Here is a 22,870-nt window from a genome sequence, read left to right as displayed (position 1 = left end):
GGCAATGTACCTCTATTACTGAAAAGTGGGGTATTGAATGGATATTGGGTGGCAATTGACAATTTCTGCTGTAGGAAGTTAAAATCTATTTGGGGAAATAAGAACCTGTAGGCTTGAAAAGACAATGAATAGTCTATTGGGAAGGACCAAGCCATGGGTTGCCAAAATTTGGAGGAGGAAGAATAGGTGTCAAGGCTTCTTGGAAGAACTGAGATTTGAACTCCCCTTTGAAGATAAGAAGGATTCAATAGGCACAAAAGCTTGGGAGGGCACCCCAGCAGGAGGCATTGACCTGAGCAGAAGCCTAGAAGCTGGACAATGCAGATCAGCCTCGGGACAGGAGCAACAGAGACCAAATGTTAAACTTCGATGTAATGGAGTCTTTGGCTGAAAAAGGAAGGAATAGGACTGATTTTTAAAAAATTCCCTAAGGCAAAAGTTCCAAGACCACTTAGCCAGGACAAAACATGACTACTGAATTTGCTTCCCTATTACTGGAATTGACAATCCTATATGCCATAAACAACTCATGCCAGCAGAAACGATCGCGTTATTTACTCCAATGAGTTCCCCTAGTTTTTGGATTGTACAAAATAACACATAGAGTGTACCCAGTGAAGGAATATATGACAGCAGCAATCAAAATAAACACATAGGATGCCTGAGACTATAGCCAGAGGCTAATATTCATTAAATAGGGGAAGGAAAAAAACCCGACAAAGAGAAGGTTCTGGGTCTCTTTCCTAAATATTAATTGTTTATTTCACGATTCTCCTCTACTCCAAACAGACCTTAAACCGCCTCTTCTTAATATGCTCCCATAAAGGATTATAAACTAGAAGGAGGATGGTTTAAACAAAAGTAATCAGAAAGTAAGCAATCTTCTTCTTTCTCTCTGGCTCGAAGCTTGTTTTGTCTGTTAAGGAACTTTTCTCTTCAGCGCACAGACCTCAAGGTCAATCAGAGGTCACTCTTCTGCTTTTTGAGGTATGGGCGCTTTCATGTTATTTGCTCATTTTTATTGCTGAGAATAACCATCCATTTGCCCGCATAACCAAGGCCTCCCCAACACAAAGACTTGAGAGTAGGCTCTGGCAGGGGTTAATCCCATTCAACGCAAAGCAAACAACTTCAAATCTCATTAAATGTTGGACTTTGCAGCAAGAATACAAATATTTCCAATTTAGAAAAGGAAGATAGAAATGTGACACAGAAGTATTCCAATCATTTAGTAGAGTAAATCGTACCAACATGATCCTAAAACTGTCAACTTGGTGGAAAAGAGAATAAAACTCCATTAATAATACAACAGTAATGCTTACTTTTTCACATCAGGAAAATTCCATTATAACAAACAGCCTGAGGCTTTTAAATTGCTTTTGTTCTAGATCAGTGGAATATTGTTATGAAGAATATATTGCTAGCGATGATAGTTTAGATCTAAGGAGGAAACCTAGCTGACTTTTATAGTGTGAACCAGCAGAGATGGTGGTGGTTGCACATGGAACTGTGTGAATAATCTCCTTTGTGCAAATTTTTAAAAGGTATACCGTTGGGACTTCCCTGGTGGCCCAGTGGTTAACACTCAGCCCTTCCAATGTGGCGGGCATGGGATGGATCTCTGATCGGGGACTAAGGTCCCGCATGCCCTGAGTCATGGTCATAAATAGATAAATCAAAAGTAGACCCTTCACGCAGGCACACAGCTTGGTGAGGAGAATGCTGGCTGGAATTCAACTCCATTTGCCCCCTCAGCTAGGGCACAGCTAAACAAACCCCTGCAGAGGTCCTAGTGGCACAAGATTGTTCTTTTAAGACCTATTTATAAGGTGATCCTCTGAAATTATTTTCCTTAAGTCTACTCTGGGATAGACCTCACTATATGCTTCCTTTTTAGTTATAAGATCCTCTCTGATACAATTTCCCATTTAAAGATTTGGACCAATGTTTTTTTTTTCCACTGGTTTTGGAAGTATTTTAGATTCATCATCCTACAGGGGTCTTGTAGTTCTCCCAGTTACCAACCGTGGCATCTTGGGGTAAGTTAGGATATTTTTTTACTCTTTTAGCCTATCTTTCCTTATCAAGGAACTATTGGTTCACTGGTTCTCAATAAACATTTCAGAAGGTCCTTTTTCAATGAAATAAAATGAAATTTCAATTTCATTAAATGAAATTTCAATAAAATGAAATTCATAGGTAATACGATCATTCTACACTGAGAAGTTTTAAATAATTATAATGCCCACATATAAAGGAGAAAGAAAAGAAGAGCTGTTTATCATAAAGCTATATAAAATGCGTAGGCTTAACTATAATACAAAACATAATAAAGTTGTCAGATGCTGAATAAAACAAAGTTAGAATCTTCTCTCAGTTTAAACTGTAGTCTACATTCCTGGAAAAATCAGTGTAAACCCATGATAGTACACTTTGTGATTATGTGGAAAACAGAGTTAGGTGCTTAGGTTTGATCATTTTGAACAGGGTTTCCACCCATATAAATGGGCTTTTGAAAGTGGTTTGGAGTGTCCATGGAAATTGTTTGTTTGGTGGGACTGTGTCATACGTCGAAGGAGGTATAGCACCCCTGGTCCTAATCTACTAATGCCAGTAATACCAGTCCCCTAATCATTGTGAAAATAAAAAATCCCCCCAGATTTCCACAACACACCTGACTAGGGATTTTCTTCTCTCATTGACAATCACCAGGATAACTAGTCTTGAGTCCAAGAAGGCTGAAAAAACTTAGGACCAGAAAAGTCCTTCCTTGATGAAGAGGATAATTATAAATCCACTTTCCCTCAGCCTCTCCTAGGGACTCCAGCTCTAGGGGGAAGGAAACACAGCTGATGTGACAATTAGCCAGGACCAGCCCTGGAAAGGACCTTGAGGATGGCAAATGATACCTCTACCTTCTCACTCCATCTTCTCTCATCTGGCAGGGATTTTCCACTTTCTCTTCCCTTTCAAGCAAGTATAGTATACTCTTTCAGAAGTATAGATGAGGACTTCCCTTGTGGTTAAGAATCTGTTTACCAAGGTAGGGGACATGGGTTTGATCCCTAGTCCGGGAAGATCCTACATGCCACCGGGCAACTAAGCCCAAGTGCCACAATTACTGAGCTCACATGCTGCAACCACTGAAGACCGTGGGCCCTAGAGCTCGTCCTCTGCAGTAAGAGAACTCACTGCAAAGAGAAGCCTGTGCACTGCAACAAAGAATAGTCCCTGCTCGCCACAACTAGAGAAAGCCTGCAAGAAGCAACTAAGACCCAGTGCAGCCAAAAATAATTAATTTTTTAAAAAAGTACAGATGATGTTAGGGATTTATATCTTTCATGTAAATATGTGTTAATTGTATGTCTCTCAAATCCAAATGGCTTATGAGAATATGAAAAGGTACTGAACCTCGCTAGAAATTAAGGTAGTGAGAAATTTATAATAAAAATGAAGTACTATTTCATACTCATCAGGTTGGCAAAAATCTAAAATTTCAACAATTTCAAATGTTGGAAAAGAGTATCGAAATTGGTATAGCCACTTTGGGGAGCAATTTGATTTTATCTATTAAGATTGGAAATGCTCTGATTCTTACATCCCACGAAATTGATTCTTTGGTCTGTACCTTAGAGAAACACAATTTGATTGCACCAGAAGATATATATGTTTGTAGCAGCATTACTTTTAATAGTGAAAAACTAAATCAACTGGAGACATTTAAATGTCATTAATAGAAGATCAGATTCATATATCATCATGTATTCATAGAAGGGAATATTATATAGCAATTACAATGATGAATCACAGCTTTGGGTCTGCACAGTGATAAATCTTAAAAACAATTCAGAAAAGCTAATTGCAGGGTATGTAGAGTGTGACACCATTTAAATACTTTAAAAACCTGCAAAATAGTGCCATATATTGTTTACAGATACATGAATATGCAGTTAAAGCATAAAACATGTACAAGAATGATTAATGATTCATGATCTTGGTTATTTCTGAAGAAGGAGAAAGAAGAATGAGATTGGAAAGAGGACATGCAGAAAGCTTTCAGTTGAATCTGCAATGCTTTTGTTCTTCAAAAAAATATCTGAAGGAAATGTGGCCAACTGTTAAGATTTAATTTGCTATAGATAGTGCTGGATATACTGGGTACTCATTATATCTTTTACATATTTTGATGAGAAATATACCATAATAAAAATAATGTTAAAAAGTTATGCATCTCTAGGGGTGTTTGTATTCTTGACTTAGCAAATTCTTTCCAACCTTCTGAGACAGAGAACTCAATAATGAACAAGATACACCACCACCACCACCCCCCCACTATCTTAGATTGTGGTTCTCTGACTTTATTGTGCGTCAGAATCACCTGGAAGGCTTGTTAAAACACACACTGCTGGGCCCACCCCCGGGGTTTCTGATTCAATTGGTCTAGGATGGGCCTTGAGAATTTGCATTTCTAGCAAGTTCCCAGATGATGTTGCGTGTTCGGGGACCTCATGTCTCCTGACATTGTTTGAATACTATCGCAAGAGGACTTTATTCTAGCTATAAGAATTCCAAGAAGTGATGGGAGAAGTATTTTCTGGATGCTCGACCAAGTCTCTAAAGGCACAGTTATGCCAGCAGCCCTGGGTCACAAGTGACACATCATCTTCCTGGCTTCTCGAAATGTCACTGCATCCTTATAACCCCATCTTACTTGTGGCTGTGTATATTTCAATTTATTCCATTAAAACTTTAGCTCCTCTATACATCCTATTTGGTATACACCTTATACAAAATATCAGTAGTAGTTACTCTCCAATATTAGAATTATGGTTAATTTTTTAATCTTTTTGCTTGTCTGCATCATCTAACATTTCCATAATGAACATTTCCATCAACTATTAATTACATAATAAGGATATTAAAGTAAAATAAATATATATCAAATTGTGTTAGGCTCTGTGATGTGGGCGGAGCTGCTAAGAAGTAATACGGATATAGACTTGCCTTCGAGAGATTTATGATCTTGTTCATACATACATTGGAAAAACATTTCATAATAAGACAAGGTATTCAGGAAACAGTGTTCACTGAGAACTAAAAGTACAGTTGGCAAGTACTTTGGAAGGAAAAAATGACTAGGTTGAGTGAAGCTAGAAGGAGCATTTGGGCCCAGCCTTGGATGATACACGGGCCAGAGCCTACGCAGAGGGCAAGGAAGGATTCAAGGGTCTTTGCAAATCCCCAGGGTATGTACAGGTGCTCAGGGAACACTATGAAGAATTGAACACTTACTGAATTCATACAGAAACTGCACTCTGGCACGAGTACACATTCAGCCACATGATAGTGGCTCATACCCAAGACACATAAATTGAAACCAAAATTAATTTCATTGTGGGTTTATGACAAGTCAGGTAGGGGAGAAAATGTCTTTTTCTTCTTTTACATGATTTCTGCGTTGATGACTACATCCCTAAAGTGCATCTGTGAGTTTGTAAAGAAAGACCTATATGGACTGGACACACCTCTTCCTGGGGGTGTTCTCCTCCCCTTTTGCTCTTAATTAAGATTGAGGAGTTCTTCGTGGATTGTTGTTCTTCTAGTTTCTCTGCGTCTCTTCACTCCTTTATATTTGGGTTGTTTATATTTTTCTCTGTGTTAAAAAAGCCTGTACCACATCTACTTTATCCGCTCATCAGTTGTTGGACATGTAGGTTGTTTCTGTGTCCTGGCTATTGTAAACAGTGCTGCAGTGGCAACTGGGGGGCAAATAGATAGCTACTGGGAGTCTGCTGTGTAGTACAGGGAACTCACTTCAGTGCTCTGTGATGACCTAGAGCATGGGAGTGGGGAGAAGGTCCAAGAGAGAAGGGATGTATCGATTTCATATATATATCATGACACAAATATCACTCCATTGTACAAGATAAACTAACCCAACATTGTAAAACAATCATACTCCAATAAAAATAAAGTCTTCCCGGGTGGTACAGTGGTAAAGAGGCCACCTGACAATATAAGAGGCACAGGAGACGCAGGTTTGATCCCTGGGTGGGAAAGATCCCCTGGGAGTGGGAAACTGCAACCCACTCCAGTATTCTTGCCTAGGAAATCCCATGGACATTGGAGCCTAGTGAGCTACCATCCAAGGGGTTGCACAGAGTCGGACACAACTGAGCACACACACACAAACACAAAAGTAAAAACAAACCAAACAAAAAAGCCTGAAGGCATCTACTTTTGGCCAAGATAAAACAACAGGATCCAAATTTATCCTTCTGCCTTCAACAACCACAAAAGCAGATTAAAATATATGAAAAAATAGGTGCTGGGGTGCAAGGAAGGCCTGGACGGAGGAGGTACATGAGGAAACTCTTGAGGGTGATGAATATATTCACTATCTTGATTATACTGATCTTTTATAAAACTTAGATTGTATATTTCAAATACGAGTTTATGTCAATTTTATCTAAATAAAACTGTTTAAAAAGTACTGAAAAGAAAAGAAAATCAGCCTGGAAGCACAGGTCCATAAAACAAACAAAACAATAAAACCTCCTATGCTATTCCTTGGGTAGTTTCCCTTTCTTTTAGCAAATTTTAAAAATTACTGTTAAGCAGAGGTGAAAAATACTCCTATGCTATTTAATTGAATAATCTCCCCTCTTTTTATAAGATCTGCTAAGCACTGGGATGCTAATAAAGTTAAAACTCCTAGATCTTCACTTGTAGAGTTCTTTCCAAAGTTCTATAGCTAACTTTCTATTTGTAATTGTGTTTTCTTTTCTTAAGAGGTCCCAAATTGTATTGTATAATATAAGATTCAGGCTCCATGAAACCTGGAGGCAACTCTACTTTTTTTTCCCCCACACTATGCAGCTTGTGGGGTCTTAGTTCCTGCACCAGGGACTGAATCTGCCCCTGGGCAGTGAAAGCATGGAGTCCTAACCACTGGGCAGACAGGGAATTCCCCAACCCTACTTTTAAAAAAAGAAAAAAGATTTTATTATAGAGCAACATCCAGACTCCAGATCCAGCTGCCAAAGACCATGTTATGCTGTGGGTACTTGTGGGGACAGCAGGAATCCATGGCTTCCCTCCCTTTTCTTTGGGGTGGGGATGGTAATGGTGGACAGTGTCTCATCTATGGGTTCCACAATGCTCAGCAGTCAGGCAGGGGATTCTTAAGGGTCCCTCTTACCACTTGGGTCTCAAGGCAGCATGATCTTCACTTTGATGCCCAGCACACCCTGTCTTAGCAGTATATGGCTGCTAAGTATATGGCGCCAGGTGGTGTCTGCATAGGAGTTAACAGGGTCTCCACTGTGGATCATCAGGCCATCCATGACTTCATGGGTTTGACCCTCTGTCCCCAGAGTTTCCCAGGCACTACAACCTAGCAGCCTTTTCCCCACTGTCCATGATGACCCACAGCAGACCCCAACAAGTCCTCCTAGAAGTGTGTGTTGCAGACTCCGCCCGGGCAATGACTCACTGAACTCTCCTGTCTGCCTTCCCCCCGTAAAGTTCTACATGGCCCTCAGGAAAGCGAAATCTCTTCTGAAGCACAGCAGTTAATTCCTGAATCCGCAGGCCCTTCTCACCAATCACATTCTGTGTCCAGGGGACCAAGGTAATGATTTCTGTCCTGGTTGGTTGAAGGCGGACTTCAATGGAGGCGTCATCTTTTGCCAGTACCCAAGTGAGAGGCTTGTTCAGTTCAGCCTTGAGGATGCCATCAGAGACCTCTTGGACACTGGCACTGCCATCTTGCCACCCAGCGCCATCTTAAGGAATGGCCCAATGCTGCTGTTAAATGATCTAAGGAGTGTGATGTGAGGAAATTGTTCCCATTGCTATTGCAGACAGAACACAAACATGCAAAGAACTTTAGGACTATGGTGGTCTAGAGCACCATTCTCTCCTGGGATAAGCCTCTGTGAATTTGGTAACAGCCGTTGAGGAGCTGTGAATAATATTTCAGACTTCTTCACTTGCTTTCTCATCAACAGCTCGATCTAGAGGGACCCAAGTGTGACGGAGAAAAAATGACCCAATAAATGTAATTCGGCTTCAGCAGCTTCAGAATGGGTTTCCTGCCACCTTCAACGGCACTCCAAAATTGAGCAAGCTAAGTAGGCTTTGCCTTGGGTGCTCTTTGTGAATCTGCACTGGAGAATTTCAGTTCCAACTCCTTCAGAGTGGGTGTCCTGAAATGATCAGGGAAATAGGATCTTTTACTACATTTTGGGCCACATTTCACACTGTTCCTTAGTAAAATATCCCTGCTCTTCCTCTCTGTGAACCACACCCCATTTCTCCCTCAGTACAAGCTTGGTGCCTTCTTCCTGGAATTGCCTTTGGTGCTGGAATTGCCTGGAATTGCCTATCTAGTGCTGAGTGAAATCGTCTTCCCTCAACCGGAGCACGTAGGATATAACTGTTCTCGAAGCTTCTAGGAGCTTAGACCCCAACTCCTACAACCACGTGATCTTGGGTAAGTGATCATTTTTCTGAGCTAGTCCCCAAATAATAATTCGTTTTCCACACTCATATGTGTTAATTTTATAATTAAAATATTTTATGATGTCTATAATAACTCCTACTGATGGCTCGCAGTTGGCATGAAACTTAACTAAGATAATATATGTAAATATTTTTCATAAGCTTAAAAATGCTGTACAAACATAAGGTACTGGCACAAATGATGTTTCAAATATTTAATGACCGGTAGGCACTAGCCTTTACCAATCAAAACAGTCTTCAATCACAGCACTAGAGCTCAGTCTGGTAGGTTTCCTAATGGGCCAAATATTAACTCTTTAGTCACAAAATTAAAGGAAGGTTTGCTGTTTCCTGAAGGAGAAGTTGAGGTAATAGCAGTCTAATGGAAGGCGACTCGGGGAGGTAGCAACTATATTCTTTTTCAGATTCTTTTCCCTTATAGGTTATTACAAGATACTGAATATAGTTCCCTGTGTTATTGAGTAGGTCCTTGTTGGTTACCTATTTTATGTATAGTAGTGTATATATGTTAATGCCAACCTCCTAATTCATCCCTCCTCCCTTTCCTTTTGGTAGCCATAAATTTGTTTTCTATGTCTTGTGAGTCTCTTTCTGTTTTATAAATATGCTCATTTCCATCTTTTTTTGTTAAGATGCCACATATAAGCAATACTATATGATATTTGTCTTTCTCTGCCTTACTTAGTTCACTTATTATGATAATCTCTAGGTTCATCCTTGTTGCTGCAAATGACATTATTTCATTCTTTCTTATGACTGAGTATTCCACATCTTCTTTATTCATTAATCTGTCAGTGGTTATCTAGGTATTTCTGTGTCTTGACTATTGTAAATAATGCTGCAATGAACATTGGGATGCATGCATCTTATAAAATATTTTTTAACAAAAATGAAGCACAACACATAAAATTTTGTGGGATGAAGTTAAATCAATTCTTAAAGGGAAATTTATAGCATTATAAATTAGCTTATATTAGAAAAGAAGAAAGGTCTTAAATCAACAGACTAAGCATCCATCTTAAGAAACCAGGAAAAGCAAAATAAGCCAGATCAAGGTGGAAGGAAGAAAATAATAAAGAGAAAAAGAGCCACTTAAAACTGAAAAATGATAAAGAAAATCAGTAAAATCAAAAGCTGTTTCTTTGAAAAGATCAATGAAATAAAAATACTATTAATAACAATTGAAAAATAGAGAAGATGCAAATTACCAATGTCACTAGAGACCTCAGAGATATTTTTTTAAAAAGTACTCTAAACAACCCTATGCACATAAATTCAATAACTTAGATGAAATGGACCAATTCCTTAAAAGCCACAAAATTCCAAAACTCACCCAAAGAAGAAATAAGTAACATATGTATTAAAGAAATGGAATCCACAGGTAAAAACCTTAAAAACAAACAAACTTCCAGGCCCAATGGCTTCACTGGTAAATTCTATCAAACTTTTAAAAAACAAATAGCACTGTTTCTATACAATCTCTTCCAGCAAACAGAAGGAAAGGGAAAGGAACACTTCCCAACCCATTTTATGAGGCTAGAACTGCCTTGATACCAAAAAAACTAAAGAGAGTACAAGGAGAGAAAATTATAGACCACTATCCCTCATGAACAGTACACAAAAATCTTGAAACAGCAACAACAACAAAAAACAACTCGAAAATCAAATCTAGCAATATATAAAAAGACTAGTACTCCATGACCAAGTGGGATTTATCCTAGACATGCATGACTGGCTCCAAATACAAAAATCAATCAGTGTAATTCACCACATTAAAAAACTAAAGAGGAAAAATGACATGAGTATATCCAACAATGCAGAAAAAGCATTTGAAGTCAACCAGCATCCATTCATGATAGAAACTCTCAGTGATATAGAAATAGAAGGAAATTTCCTTAATTTGATAAAGGCCATCTACAAAATACCTACAGTTAATGTAATGTTTAATGGTGAAATACTGAATGCTTTCCCCTAATATCAGGAACAAAGCAAAGATGTCCTCTCATCACTCCTATACAATATAACACAGGAAGTCCTAGTCAGGGCAGTAAGTCAGAGAAAGAAAGTAGCAATAAAAGGCATACAAAAGCATATGAAAGAAAATACAGCCTTTTTGGCAGTGACGACCTCCCCATGAGAACATGTCTTTCACAAAGGATCTCCTTCATCCCTCTCCAGAAGTAAAGAAGAGGAAACACAAGAAGAAGCACCTGGTGCAGAGCCCCAGTTTGTATTTCATGGATGTGAAATGCCCAGGATGCTATAAAATCACCACCATCTTTCAGTTCAGTTCAGTTCAGTTGCTCAGTCGTGTCCGACTCTTTGCGACCACCATCTTTAGTCATGCACAAATCATAGTTTGGCTGCTCTATTGTCCTCTGCCAGCCTATAGGAGGAAAAGCAAGGCTTACAGAAGGATGCTTCTTCAGATGGAAGCAGCACTTAAAGTACCCTGTATCAGGATGAATGGGAAACCATCCCAATAAACACATTTTGAATACAGAAAAAAATAAAAGAAAGAATATTGTCTATTTGTAGATGACATGATTTTCTACATAGAAAATCCCAAGTAATTTACCAAAAACTCTTAGATTAACAAATGAAGGGACTCCCCTGGTGGTCCAGTGGCTAAGACTCTGAGCTCTCAATGCTGGGGCCCTTGGTTTGATCCCTGGTGGGGGAACTAGATCCCACATGCCACAAAGGACCCTGCACAGCCAAATAAATAAATAAAAATAAATATTTAAAAAAACTGAAGTTAGCACAACTATAAAAGATAAAGTTAACTCACAAATTCTATATACTTAATTCAGAAATCAAAATTTTAAATATATTTCATTAAAAAAATTTTTTTTTGTTTTTGTTTTTTCATTTAAAAATTTTAAAAGAGAAATACTTAAGTATAAATTTAACAAAACTTGTGCAGGATCTGCATGCTGACAACTATAAACACTAAAGAAAGATATCAAAGGATATGGATAAATGGAGAAACATACTATATTCATGGATTGGAAGATCCAATTTAGTTGACCATGCCAATTTTCTCCAAAGAAATCAATAGATTTAATACAATTCCAATCAGAAGTCTAATCAAAAGTAAGATTTCTGCAGATATAGACAAGCTTGGTTTGTCTTGCATTACATTACAAGCATGGTTCTTACATTTATTTGGAAAGGGGAAGGGAGCAGAATAGCCAACACAATTTTGAAAAAGAAGGATCAAGTGGGAGAAATCAGTCTACCCAATTTTAAAACTTACTATAATGGAAGAATAATCAAGAGACAGTGGTGCTGGTGGAGGGATAGAGGCAGAGACCAATGGATCAGTCTATATCAAATGATTGAGTCAGAAAATGTCAATTACTGACAAAGGTAAAAAAGCAATTCAATGGTTAAAAGACAGTCTATTCAATATATGATGTTGGAATAACTGAACATCCATATGCAAAAGTATGCCATGAGAAGCTAAAGACAAAAAAATCTTGACCTCAATCTCACACTTCATTGAAAAATAGATCATAGATGTAAAATGTAAAACTATAAAACTTTCACAAGAAAATAAAAGTAGAATGTTCATGACTTGGGATCAGGGAACTTTCTTAGACTTGATATCAAAAGCACAACCCAGAAAAGAAAAAAATGGACAAGCTGGACTTTATTAAAATGAAAACCTTTTGCTTTGTGAAAGACGTCAAGAGAATGGAAAGCTATAGATGTGAGGGAACATATTTTCAAATCACATACCCAACAAAGGACTTGTATCTAGAAAAACTCTCAAAACTCAATAGTAGGAAAGCAAACAACCCAATTAAAAATGAGGAGACCATCTTGTCACAGTTTAATTCTTATAATCCTTAAAACAAAAGTTGTTGTTTAGTTGCTAAGTCATGTCTGACTCTTTGCTACTGCATGGACTGTAGCCTGCCAGCCTCCTCCATACCTGTCATTTATGTATCTATTTTTGGTTGTTCTGGATCTTCGTTGCTGTGTGCCGGCTTTGTCTAGTTGTGCTGAGCTGGGGCTACTCTCCAGTTGCAGTGGTTCGGCTTCCTGTTGTCGTGGCTTCTCTTATTGTGGAGCATGGGCTTTAGGCGCATGGGCTTCAGTGGTTGTGGCTTGAGGGCTCTAGAGCACAGACGAAGTAGCCACATGGGCTTAGCTGCTCAACAGCATATGGGATCTTGCTGGAACAGGGATCAAACCAGTGTCCCCTGCATTGCAAGGCAGATTCTTAACCACTGGACCACCAGGAAAGCCCCCAAAGATACCTATCTTGATAGGAAATGATGACCAATGCCTTTCGTTTGTTTTCAATGCCATTTCAAAATATAGTGCATTCTGGATAATTTACATTACTGCAGGTGGGAATAAAAATAATTGAGGTTTAAAATTCTGTTTCATATTAATGTTACAGGAAAAGTATAAGTAAGCATTTTATTCACTTCAGTTTGATTTAAATGATCAGCTCTTCTAGAAAACTTTCCTTGACCCTTAAATATAAATTCCATATTCCTTCCACTGTGCTTTGCCAGGTTCTTGTGCATATCTTTATCCCAGTACATTTCTTATTTTACAGTATTAACCTATCTCCTGAGGGCAGCTTTCACTTTATTTCCAAGCCCTAGCATAATAACTGGCAGGTAGTAACCACTCAGTGTGTTTGTTGAATAATTAAAGACTTGTAAAGAAAAAGTAAAATTATTGATGAAATAATTAAATGGCAACAACCAAAAATTCTGATAATATTACCATGCTTTTAGAATGGTCCCTGATGCATAGTAAGTCCTCAATAAATGTTCATTTATTCAAAAGATATTAGTTAGAAAACTACAATGTATGAAGCACTGTTACAGTTGGTAACATGGGTAAATCACATGCATTTTAGATCATAACTGTTAAAGGAAAAACAGCAGAGACCAAAATCCCCACCCTAATGGGATTTACATTTCAATAGGAGAGACAAACAGTAAGTAAAATAAATAGGTGAAATATGTAGTTTGTTAGATGACAAAAAAAAAAGGGGGGCAAAAGAGAAATATCTATGTACTTCACCTTAGAGGAAATAAGCACATGAAAAGATGTCAATATGATCAGCCATTAGGAAAATGCAAATTAAAACCTTATTGAGAAACTATTGGGTTTCCCTTGTGGCTCAGCTGGTAAAGAACCTGCCTGCGATACAGGAGACCTGGGTTTGATCCCTGGGCTGGGAAGATACCCTGGAGAAGGGAAAGTCTGCTTACTCCAGTATTCTGGCCTGGAGAACTCCATGGATTGTATAGTCCATGGGGTTGCAAAGAGTTGGACATGACTGAGCGACTTTCACTTTCACTTTTCACTGAGATCCTATTATATAGCTCTTAGGATGAAAAAAACATCAGTAGCGACAAAAGCCTGGCAGTATCTACTGATGGCTGTGGAGCAACTGGAACTCTAAATATGGAATATAAGATGATTCTCAGGAATACAATTTGCCTGTGAAACACATACTTATCATGTGATATGGTATGATCCCACTCTTAAGTATGTACCTTAGAGAAATGAATTTTATATCCTCCCCAACACCTGCACATGGATGTTTATATCTGCTTTATTCTAATCATCCCCAAATCGTGAAGGCAACCACAAAAATCCTCCAATGGGTGAATAAAGTGAGTATATTCATATTCTTTAGCATTAAGAGACTATCTAGCAATAAATATTATTGCTAGTAGAGTATGAATACTACTGAGCAACGAAAAGGAATGAACTATTATTATTACATGTAGTAATATGAATGAGTCTTAAAGACATTATGTGGAGTCAAAGCCAGTTTCAAAAGACTGTATATGTTTGATTCCATTTCTATGACATTTAGGAAAAAGGCCAAGTGAAGAAGTCATGGAGAACGGACCAGTACTTTCCAGGGGTTATAGTGAGGGGAGAGTGGAACTCTAAACGGATTTTTTAGTGTGAAGGGGATAGAACCATCTTTATCTTGATTGTGATGATGTTTACACATAGAATACACACACACACACACACATCAATTATACTTATTAGATGTTGATTTAAAAAAAGAAAGAAAAGTCTATTCCTAGATAGGACCTCTGACTTCATCTAAAAGAGACAGTTTGCCAAAATTCTGTGCTTCTCAACTCAATTCCGAAGGAAAAAATAAATGTTAAGTCAATAAATAGATTAAAAGAACAACAATAGCAAGAAAAAACCCAAAACTAAACCCAAACCACACCTTCTATATGCAGGCTCAGCAACTCAAAGTCAGAGTTAATTTACTAGGTAATTACCCTATTTATTGTTGGTTTAAAACTCAACATTCAAAAAGCTAAGATCATGGCATCCAGTCCCATCACTTCATGGCAAATAGGTGGGGAAACTGAGAGACTTTATTTTCTTGGGCTCCAAAATCACTGCAGATAGTGACTGCAGCCATGAAATTAAAAGATTCTTGCTCCTTGGAAGAAAAGCTATGACCAACCTAGACAGCATATTAAAAATCAGAGACATTACTTTGCCAACAAAGGTCCATCTAGTCAAAGCAATGGTTTTTCCAGTAGTCACATATGGATGTGAGAGTTAGACTATAAAAAAAGCTGAGCGCTGAAGAATTGATGCTTTTGAATTGCTGTGTTGGAGAAGACTCTTAAGAGTCCCTTGGACTGCAAGGATATCCAACCAGTTCATCCTAAAGGAAATCAGTCCTGAATATTCATTGAAAGGACTGATGCTGAAGCTGAAGTTCCAATACTTTGGCCACCTGATGTGAAGAACTGACTCATTGGAAAAGACCCCGATGCTGGGAAAGATTGAAGGCAGGAGGAGAAGGGGATGACAGAGGATGAAATGGTTGGATGGCATCACTGCCTTGATAGACACGGGTTTGAGCAAGCTCTGGGAGTTGATGATGGACATGGAAGCCTGGTGTGCTGCAGTCCATGGGGTCGCAAAGAGTCGGACACGACTGAGCAACTGAACTGAATTGAATTATCCTACACAACCATACAATCATGCTTCAGGTTATTAGAGCAACAGGTTGAACTGAAAAAACTAGATAGGGGTGATTTCTGATGTGAAATTGTTACCATTCAGAGGTTTACTGTATTGTTTTTCTTCTTGGACTTAATTTCATTTTCTATTTCAGGCTGGATTTATTTATAAGGACTCTGAGGCTATTTTTGTAAAAAAAAAAAAAGTGTGTGTTAAGAGTTCACAGTGGGTTACAAACGATGTTTTCTTTTTGCATCCTATTGTTTTTTAAAAATTCTGTAATGAACATGTATTACTTTATAAACCAATAACCTAAATAAATTATAAGAACTGAAGTCAACTGCTAACTGGAGTATCTCCCACATAGAAAAATTTCTGGACCATGTTTTAATTTATAGGCAAGAATGGGCTTAGTTACTCCAGGTATGTATGATACCTAGTGGTTGTAAAAGGCGTGCTTCTAAAAGGGTTTCAGAGTTCCCTTAAAAGGTTGTGTAAACAATTTGATAGTTCCTCAAAAAGTTAAACAGAATTACCATATGATCCAGCAATTCCACTCCTATGTGTATACCCAAAAGAACTGAAAATAGGTGTTCAAATAAGTAGGGCTTCCCTGGTAGCTCAGCTGGTAAAGAATCCGCCTGCAGTGCAAGAGACCCCGGTTTGATTCCTGGGTTGGGAAGATCTCCTGGAGAAGGGATAGGCTACCCACTCCAGTATTCTTGGACTTCCCTTGTGGCTCAGCTGGTAAAGAATCCGCCTGCAATGCGGGAGACCTGGGTTCAAATAAATACATATACACTCACATTCACAACAGCATTGTTTACAATTGCCAAATGCTGGAAACAACTCACATGTCATCAACTGATGAACTGATTAAAAAATATTAATACCTACATAAGGGGATATTGATTTTCCCTAGTGGTTCAGACGCAATGCGGGAGACCCGGGTTCGATCCCTGGGTCGGGGAGATCCCCTGGAGAAGGAATTGGCAACCCATTCCAGTACTCTTGCCTGGAAAATCCCATGGACAGAGGAGCCTGGTAGGCTACAGTCCACAGGGTCGCAAAGAGTCGGACACGACTGACCGGCTTTACTTCACTTCAAGGGGATATTATCCAACCATAAGAAAGAATGAAGTATTGACACATGCTACATCATGAATTCACCTTGAAAACATTGCTATGTGAAAGCAGCCAGACAGAAAAGGTCACGTTTTGTATGATTCCATTTATATAAAATATCCAAAATAGGTAAACCTAAAGACAGAAGGCAGATAAATGGTTGCAAGGCCCTAGAGGAAGGGAAGGATGGGGAGTGACTGCTTAGTGTATGGTGTTTCCCTTTGGGGTGATAAAAATGTTTGGAACTAGATAGATGTCATGATAATACAACTCTGTGAATGCATTAAGTGTCACTGAATTATGTTCTTTAAAATGCTTAATTCTATGTTCTGTGACTCTTACCTCAATTTTTAAAAAAGAGATGAAGTGTGTCCCCGCAGTCTTATTCACATTTGCAGCAAAAATCTTTGTTTTTCAAGGAAATTATAAAGGATAAATTTAGTTTAGCCCATATCTAACTCTGAGTGGCATGAGAATTAATCAGTGATATGCACTTTTTTGAAAGTGATCTGAATAGTCTAAAAATGTTCAGAGGAATTGAGTAGTCAGAATGGTTACAAATCATCATAATGAACTCCCTTTGTACAAGCTATTCATGTATGAAAAGAACCTCTGGAACCCTAACGGTCCTTGCAATTCTTGGGATCCAGTGCCTGTCAAAGGTACCTTTCTGTTTTGATGTTGGTTTAAGCGTGAGAGAAGTAAAGGTGAGGTGTTACCTACAAAATTCGACTTTGGGGCCTGGAATGTTTCTAAAAATTTTGAAACCTTAGGCTTCTCTCTTCATTTAACGATGGTTCTTTCAAACATCTGATTGTTTAAAAAAATTCTTAGACTACCTCATTTTTCCTTTCAAAGTACATAAGACCCTCTTCACGATGCACAGCCAATGACTATCCTTTAAAAAAAAATCAACACAAAGTCATTTACTGAAACTCACTGTTTGAATTTTCCATTTCTATGTTATTTACTCTTAACCATGATCCTGAAAATTTCAGATAGAAGTCCTGAGCTGCCTCTTCTCTGCACTCTCCAAACTCACTCTTACCTTTTCCCAGCATATCCTATGCCCGGGCAAGGCTGACCTCGACTGATTTCATGAACAGGCTTCAGAGCCTCTGACTTCCTGTAGGGTTCAGCCAATGGGAGGCACATGCTGGAGGTCAGAGGGCAGGGGCAGAGAGAAGCCCCGGTAAGGGCTCTTTGCAGGCTGCCGGTTGACTATGGGTGTGTTCTTCCGTGTTGTGTTCTTACAGAAGACAGTCACTAATGTTGTGTAACCCTCTCCTACATGACTTCAGCAACAGCCTTCCCTGTATTCCAGATATTTCTCTTTCTCGCCCTTTCTGACTTACGGGTTTGTTTAAGGTTCCACACTGCTTTTAGTCCTCTGGTGCTATGCTCTCTATTGCTGGTTTCCCTCAGCCCTGCACAAGCGAAGCCACTCAGTCGTGTCCGACTCTTGCTACCCCTTGGACTGTAGCCTACGAGGTTCCGCCATCCATGGAATTTTCCAGGCAAGAATACTGGAATGGGTTGCCGTTTCCTTCTCCAGGGGATCTTCCCGACCCAGGGATTGAACCCGGGTTTCCAGCATTGCAAGCAGAGGATTTTACCATCTGAGCCACCGGGTCCACAGCAAAATGAAAACGCAGGACTTTTCGTTCAAAAACCACAATGAATTTCAAGATGGCGACCACCATCGCCATCTTGATTGAACAGTGCCGGGACCTTGTAAATGCGGGGTCCTGTGTGACCACACAAGCTGCATATACACGAAGCCCGCCCTGACTGCACATTATTTTAAATAGTTCTTACCTGAAATGCTCCTCTGTTATCTGTTGAAGTGTGCTGGACAGATTATTTTCTAATATGAGGTCTTAAGGGTTCTCTTTCTCATTAAAAAAAAAAAAAAAAAAAAAATGTGACTCCATTAGGGGTTCCGGAAAAGTGTTGTGATCTATACTTAAACACTGTGCAATTTAAAACTTTTTAGTAGATTTGCATTTTCATAGGAAATTCACTTATTTTTTCTTCTTCAACGTTATACCGAAAAAAGCCACTCATTTGCGAACCAGCGGGGGCCACCACCATAATCCTTGAGTCTGACTCACCGTGGGCTGGTACCCTAGCTGAAATGTGTGACTCCCAAGCATGCCTTCTAGGCAGGTGCAGGAATTTCAACCAATGTGTTGCTTTTGTGTTCTTTTGTTGTTGTGTTTTTTTTAGTACCAGATACAGAATCTACCAAATATCCTACCTTTTTCTCCTCTCTCTTAGAAATAAGACTTAAACTGAGAACCTTCTCATAGTCTGGAACCTATTTTCTCTCTCTGGCTAGAAACTCGCCTAAGATAGCGATCTCTTAGTATTACTAAATAAACACCAGTTAGGCCTCCTGTCTTGAGTAAGGTCTGCTCTCTCAACACTGTCCTTAACAGACTTGGGGGTTAAGATGACAGTCAACATATCATGCTATCTTATTAGTTTCAAAATGGGAGTCCCATAAGCCCTCTTGTGCCAGGACTTTTTGCTTTCGTTGCTTTGGTGGCAAACAAACAGGAGTTTGAGAAATACTCTACAACTCTTGTGTTTCACTGCTTGAACTTGCCACAGGCTTTTTTGCCCTTGACCACTGAGCCTTCTTCAACAACTGTGGTAGTTACATCCATCACTCGTTTCTTTTCTTTTTTTTTAACTTTTAAATTTGTATTGGGGTATAGCCAATTAACAATGTTGTGATAGTTTCAGGTGAAGAGTGAAGGGATTCAGCCGTACATATACATGTATCCATTCTCCTTCAAACTCCCTCCTATCCAGGCTGCCACGTAACACCGAGCAGAGATCCTTGTGCTATACAGTAGGTCTTTGTTAGTTATCCATTTTAAATATAGCAGCATCACTCATTTCTAAAGCCACACTGATGTGTTCTACACACACAGTCCATTGATTTGGTCATATTGCATCTCAGAGCCTTGGATAGAGCAGGAAGCAGAAGTGGGATTTCCGTGTTTTTCTCCCCGTTTCTCCACACCTCCAGTTTTCCCAGTTTTTATTCTTTTAAAAAATTTTTTGGCCATGCACCCCGCATGTGGGATCTCAGCTCCCAACAAGGGATCAAACCCAAGCCTCATGCATTGGAAGCATAGAGCCCTAACCACTGAACTGCCAGGGAAGTCTCAGTTTTTAAGAAACTCTCCTGAACAGTCACCTTTAATATAAAGCATTATACAGAAAAGTTCACTTCTTTGAAGATTTACCAAATATATTGTCTCATCATTTCTCTGAAATGCAAATTTTCTCTCAAGAACAAACTTTCATTTCAAAAGGGGGTCATATAAAAAAAAATTCCAACTGTTTAAATCCAGAGCACAGAAAAATTACTCCTAGAACAATACACAGAATGTTCATTGGGCCTAAAACATTTCATTTGTTTGTGAATCGGCTACATCTCTATTCATTTGGGGTCTGTTCTTGAGATAGGCAAATAACCAGTGTGGCCACAGACATGAGCCTTCTCTTGTGAGAGCCAACAACAGAATTGCTTAGATTTTTAGTCTGGATGGTTGGAAGGGCCTGAGAGGTCTTATATACCCAAACTACAAATGAGGAAACTCAGAACAACATTTCTGGACTGGGTGACAGAACTGATGCACGGAGTTGAGAGTTTTGCCCAAGGTATCAGATTCCTAATCCATGTAGTTTGGAAATGGCTCTATGAAGACACACATTTTGGGGGAAAATTGGCCCCCCATTTTAATGTGCCTGCTCCTGCATCACCCAGTCCTGCCGTTTTCTTTCCCGTACATTGTTCTCTGGGTGGTGAAGTGGGGGAGGGTGCTTAATAATTACCTGTCTGCTTTCCTCTCTGTGATGTTCATTTCTGCCCCTTCCCTGGTTTACCTGCCAGACACAGGTGTTGCTCCACATGTCTTATAGTAACAAAACTGCCATCTTTACCTATCTCCTATCAGCCAGTACTGTATTATTTCAACAATTAAAAAAAAGTTCATAGTTACTGATAACCTTTCATAGTAATTAAATAAGCCTGATCATTTTAAATTTCAGTGCTTTAAAATATAGTTATTTTCGCCTCCAACTAATAAAAATAAATGGAAAAAAAAATTTTTTTAAATATAGTTATTTTATTTTAAAATTTATTTCAGACTTATTTGAAACATTCAGCAGAAGTAGGATACAAAGTATTATAGACAGTTCCACCAATTATCCAAACTTTGCTAATCTTATTGTATTTAACTTTTGGGTTTGGGAGAGAGGCCTGGGGTATTTGAAAATAAATCCAAAACATACTTTCACCCTAAATTCTTCATTAAGCATGAAAAGATAAGAACTCAAGAAAAAACATAACCACAGTACCATCATCAAGTCTAATAAATTAGTAATTTCTTGACATCTATATCAAGTCGACATTTTATTTCCCTGATTGTCTCAACAATGTCTTTTAAACAATTGGTTTATTCTAATCAGAGCCACACAAGATCTAAACATTGCATTTGGTTTAGTATGCCTTTTAAAAGTCATTATTCACAGGCATTTGACTTTCACTTCATTTGACCAAGGAAAAATTGTATGGTCCCAGTTCAAAGGTGGGTGAACTGGGGCTCAGAAAGGTTAAGAAATCTTTCCAGGTTCTCATTGCTTGGGGCATGACCCAGAATTTGAATTAAGATCTGCCTTAGGCTTCCCTGGTGGCTCAGGTGATGAAGAATCAGCCTGCAATGCAGGAGACCTGGGTTTAATCTCTGGGTCGGGAAGATCCCCTGGAGAAGGAAATGGCAACCCACTCCAGTATCCTTGCCTGGAGAATTCCATGGACAGAGGAGCCTGGTGGGCTACAGTCCATGGGGTCGCAAAGAGTGACTAATGAGTGACGACTGAGTGACTAACCACAATTTAAGTCCCCAAACTCCTTTTTATTCCTTCCCCTTCAGGCTACCAAGGTTTTTCCTGCATTGCAGAGAGGCAAAAGGCCTAGTGGTTAAGGGAGTGTTTGGGCTCAGTTTGGCCTGGATGCAAACTGGAGCAAGTTACATAATCTCTCTGATCCTCCACTTCTGTCTGCATCTGTAAAATAAGGTTAATGATGATGGTTTGGGGCTGATAAAATAGGAGAATGCACATATAGAATTTAGCATAGTACTAGCACACAGAAAGTACTCAGTAAACCTTCGTTATTATTTTTAGTGTAGAGGAGGAGAAAGAATCACAAGGTGTTTTCTGCTTTTGTCAGGAGCCCAGGAGAGGTGGTTCATCACTTTAGGATTGAGTCTGAAGGGGTTAGAGAGGTTGGGAGTAGGGGGTTGATTCTGCCTGAATTGGAGAAGAAAGCCCTGGACATAAAAATTTAAATAGGCATCAGAAGAGTTCTCCAGAGACCTCAGCTGGAAAACAGTTGAACATGTCTTCTGACCTTCCACAGAGGGAAAACTGGTGGGGAGTAGAGATGGTAGGAGGGAGACATCTCAATGTTTATTCAAATTTGGAACCACTATAAATGCGTCAAACAAATTCTAAGAAAATGAACTGCATTGAAAAAAACAGCTCTCTCTTAACGTGGGGTAAATGCTGAGAATGGGAAAACTAAGATCTAATGACAATAATAATAGGAATAATAATAATAATGAAAGTGAAAGTGTTAGTGACTCAGTGGTGACCAACTCTTTGCAACCCCATGGACTGGGGCCCACCAGGCTCTTCTGTCCATGGGATTCTCCAGGCAAGAATACTGGATTGGGTTGCCATTTCCGTCTCCAGGGAATCTTCCCAACCCAGGGATTGAACCCCCATCTCCTGTGTCTCCTGCATTGGCAGGCGGATTCTTTACCATTTGAGTCACCAGTGAAGCCCCCAAACATAACCAATGCCTGGAGGTGGCAGGGATCAAACCCCGGGCCTCATACATGCAAAGCATGTGCTCTACCCGTGAGCTACACCCCTTTCCTGTCCCCTTACATTTTTTTGCAGTCCTAGGAGGGCTTCTCTCATCTCAGGCAGGTTTCCCACCAGGATGGGACTATTTCAACTTGACACTGATTTCAAAGATCCAAGGTAATATTTTAACCTTAGTCATCCTCCCTCTGATACTCATTCTGAGAGTCCAGAACCAATGCTCCCATATTTGGGGTTGTTGAGGGCTGAATCTGTTGGCTAACTAAAATCCTTTGTAATGTGTATTGTTTGTGCATTTATGGGTGCTGTCAAAGTTTACTAG

General features: G+C 39.2%; 1 pseudogene; it reads right to left on the bottom strand.

Moving 5' to 3' along the window:
- Positions 1-7,162: 7,162 nt before the first annotated feature.
- LOC133059233 (small ribosomal subunit protein uS3-like) lies at positions 7,163-19,310 on the bottom strand (annotated as a pseudogene).
- Positions 19,311-22,870: the final 3,560 nt, after the last annotated feature.

This window comes from Dama dama, chromosome 7 (genome assembly GCF_033118175.1).
Source record: "Dama dama isolate Ldn47 chromosome 7, ASM3311817v1, whole genome shotgun sequence".
NCBI classification, from domain to species: Eukaryota; Metazoa; Chordata; class Mammalia; order Artiodactyla; family Cervidae; genus Dama; species Dama dama.
The sequence above is the reverse complement of the archived record's forward strand: the minus strand, read 5'-3'. Positions and strand labels throughout refer to the sequence as shown.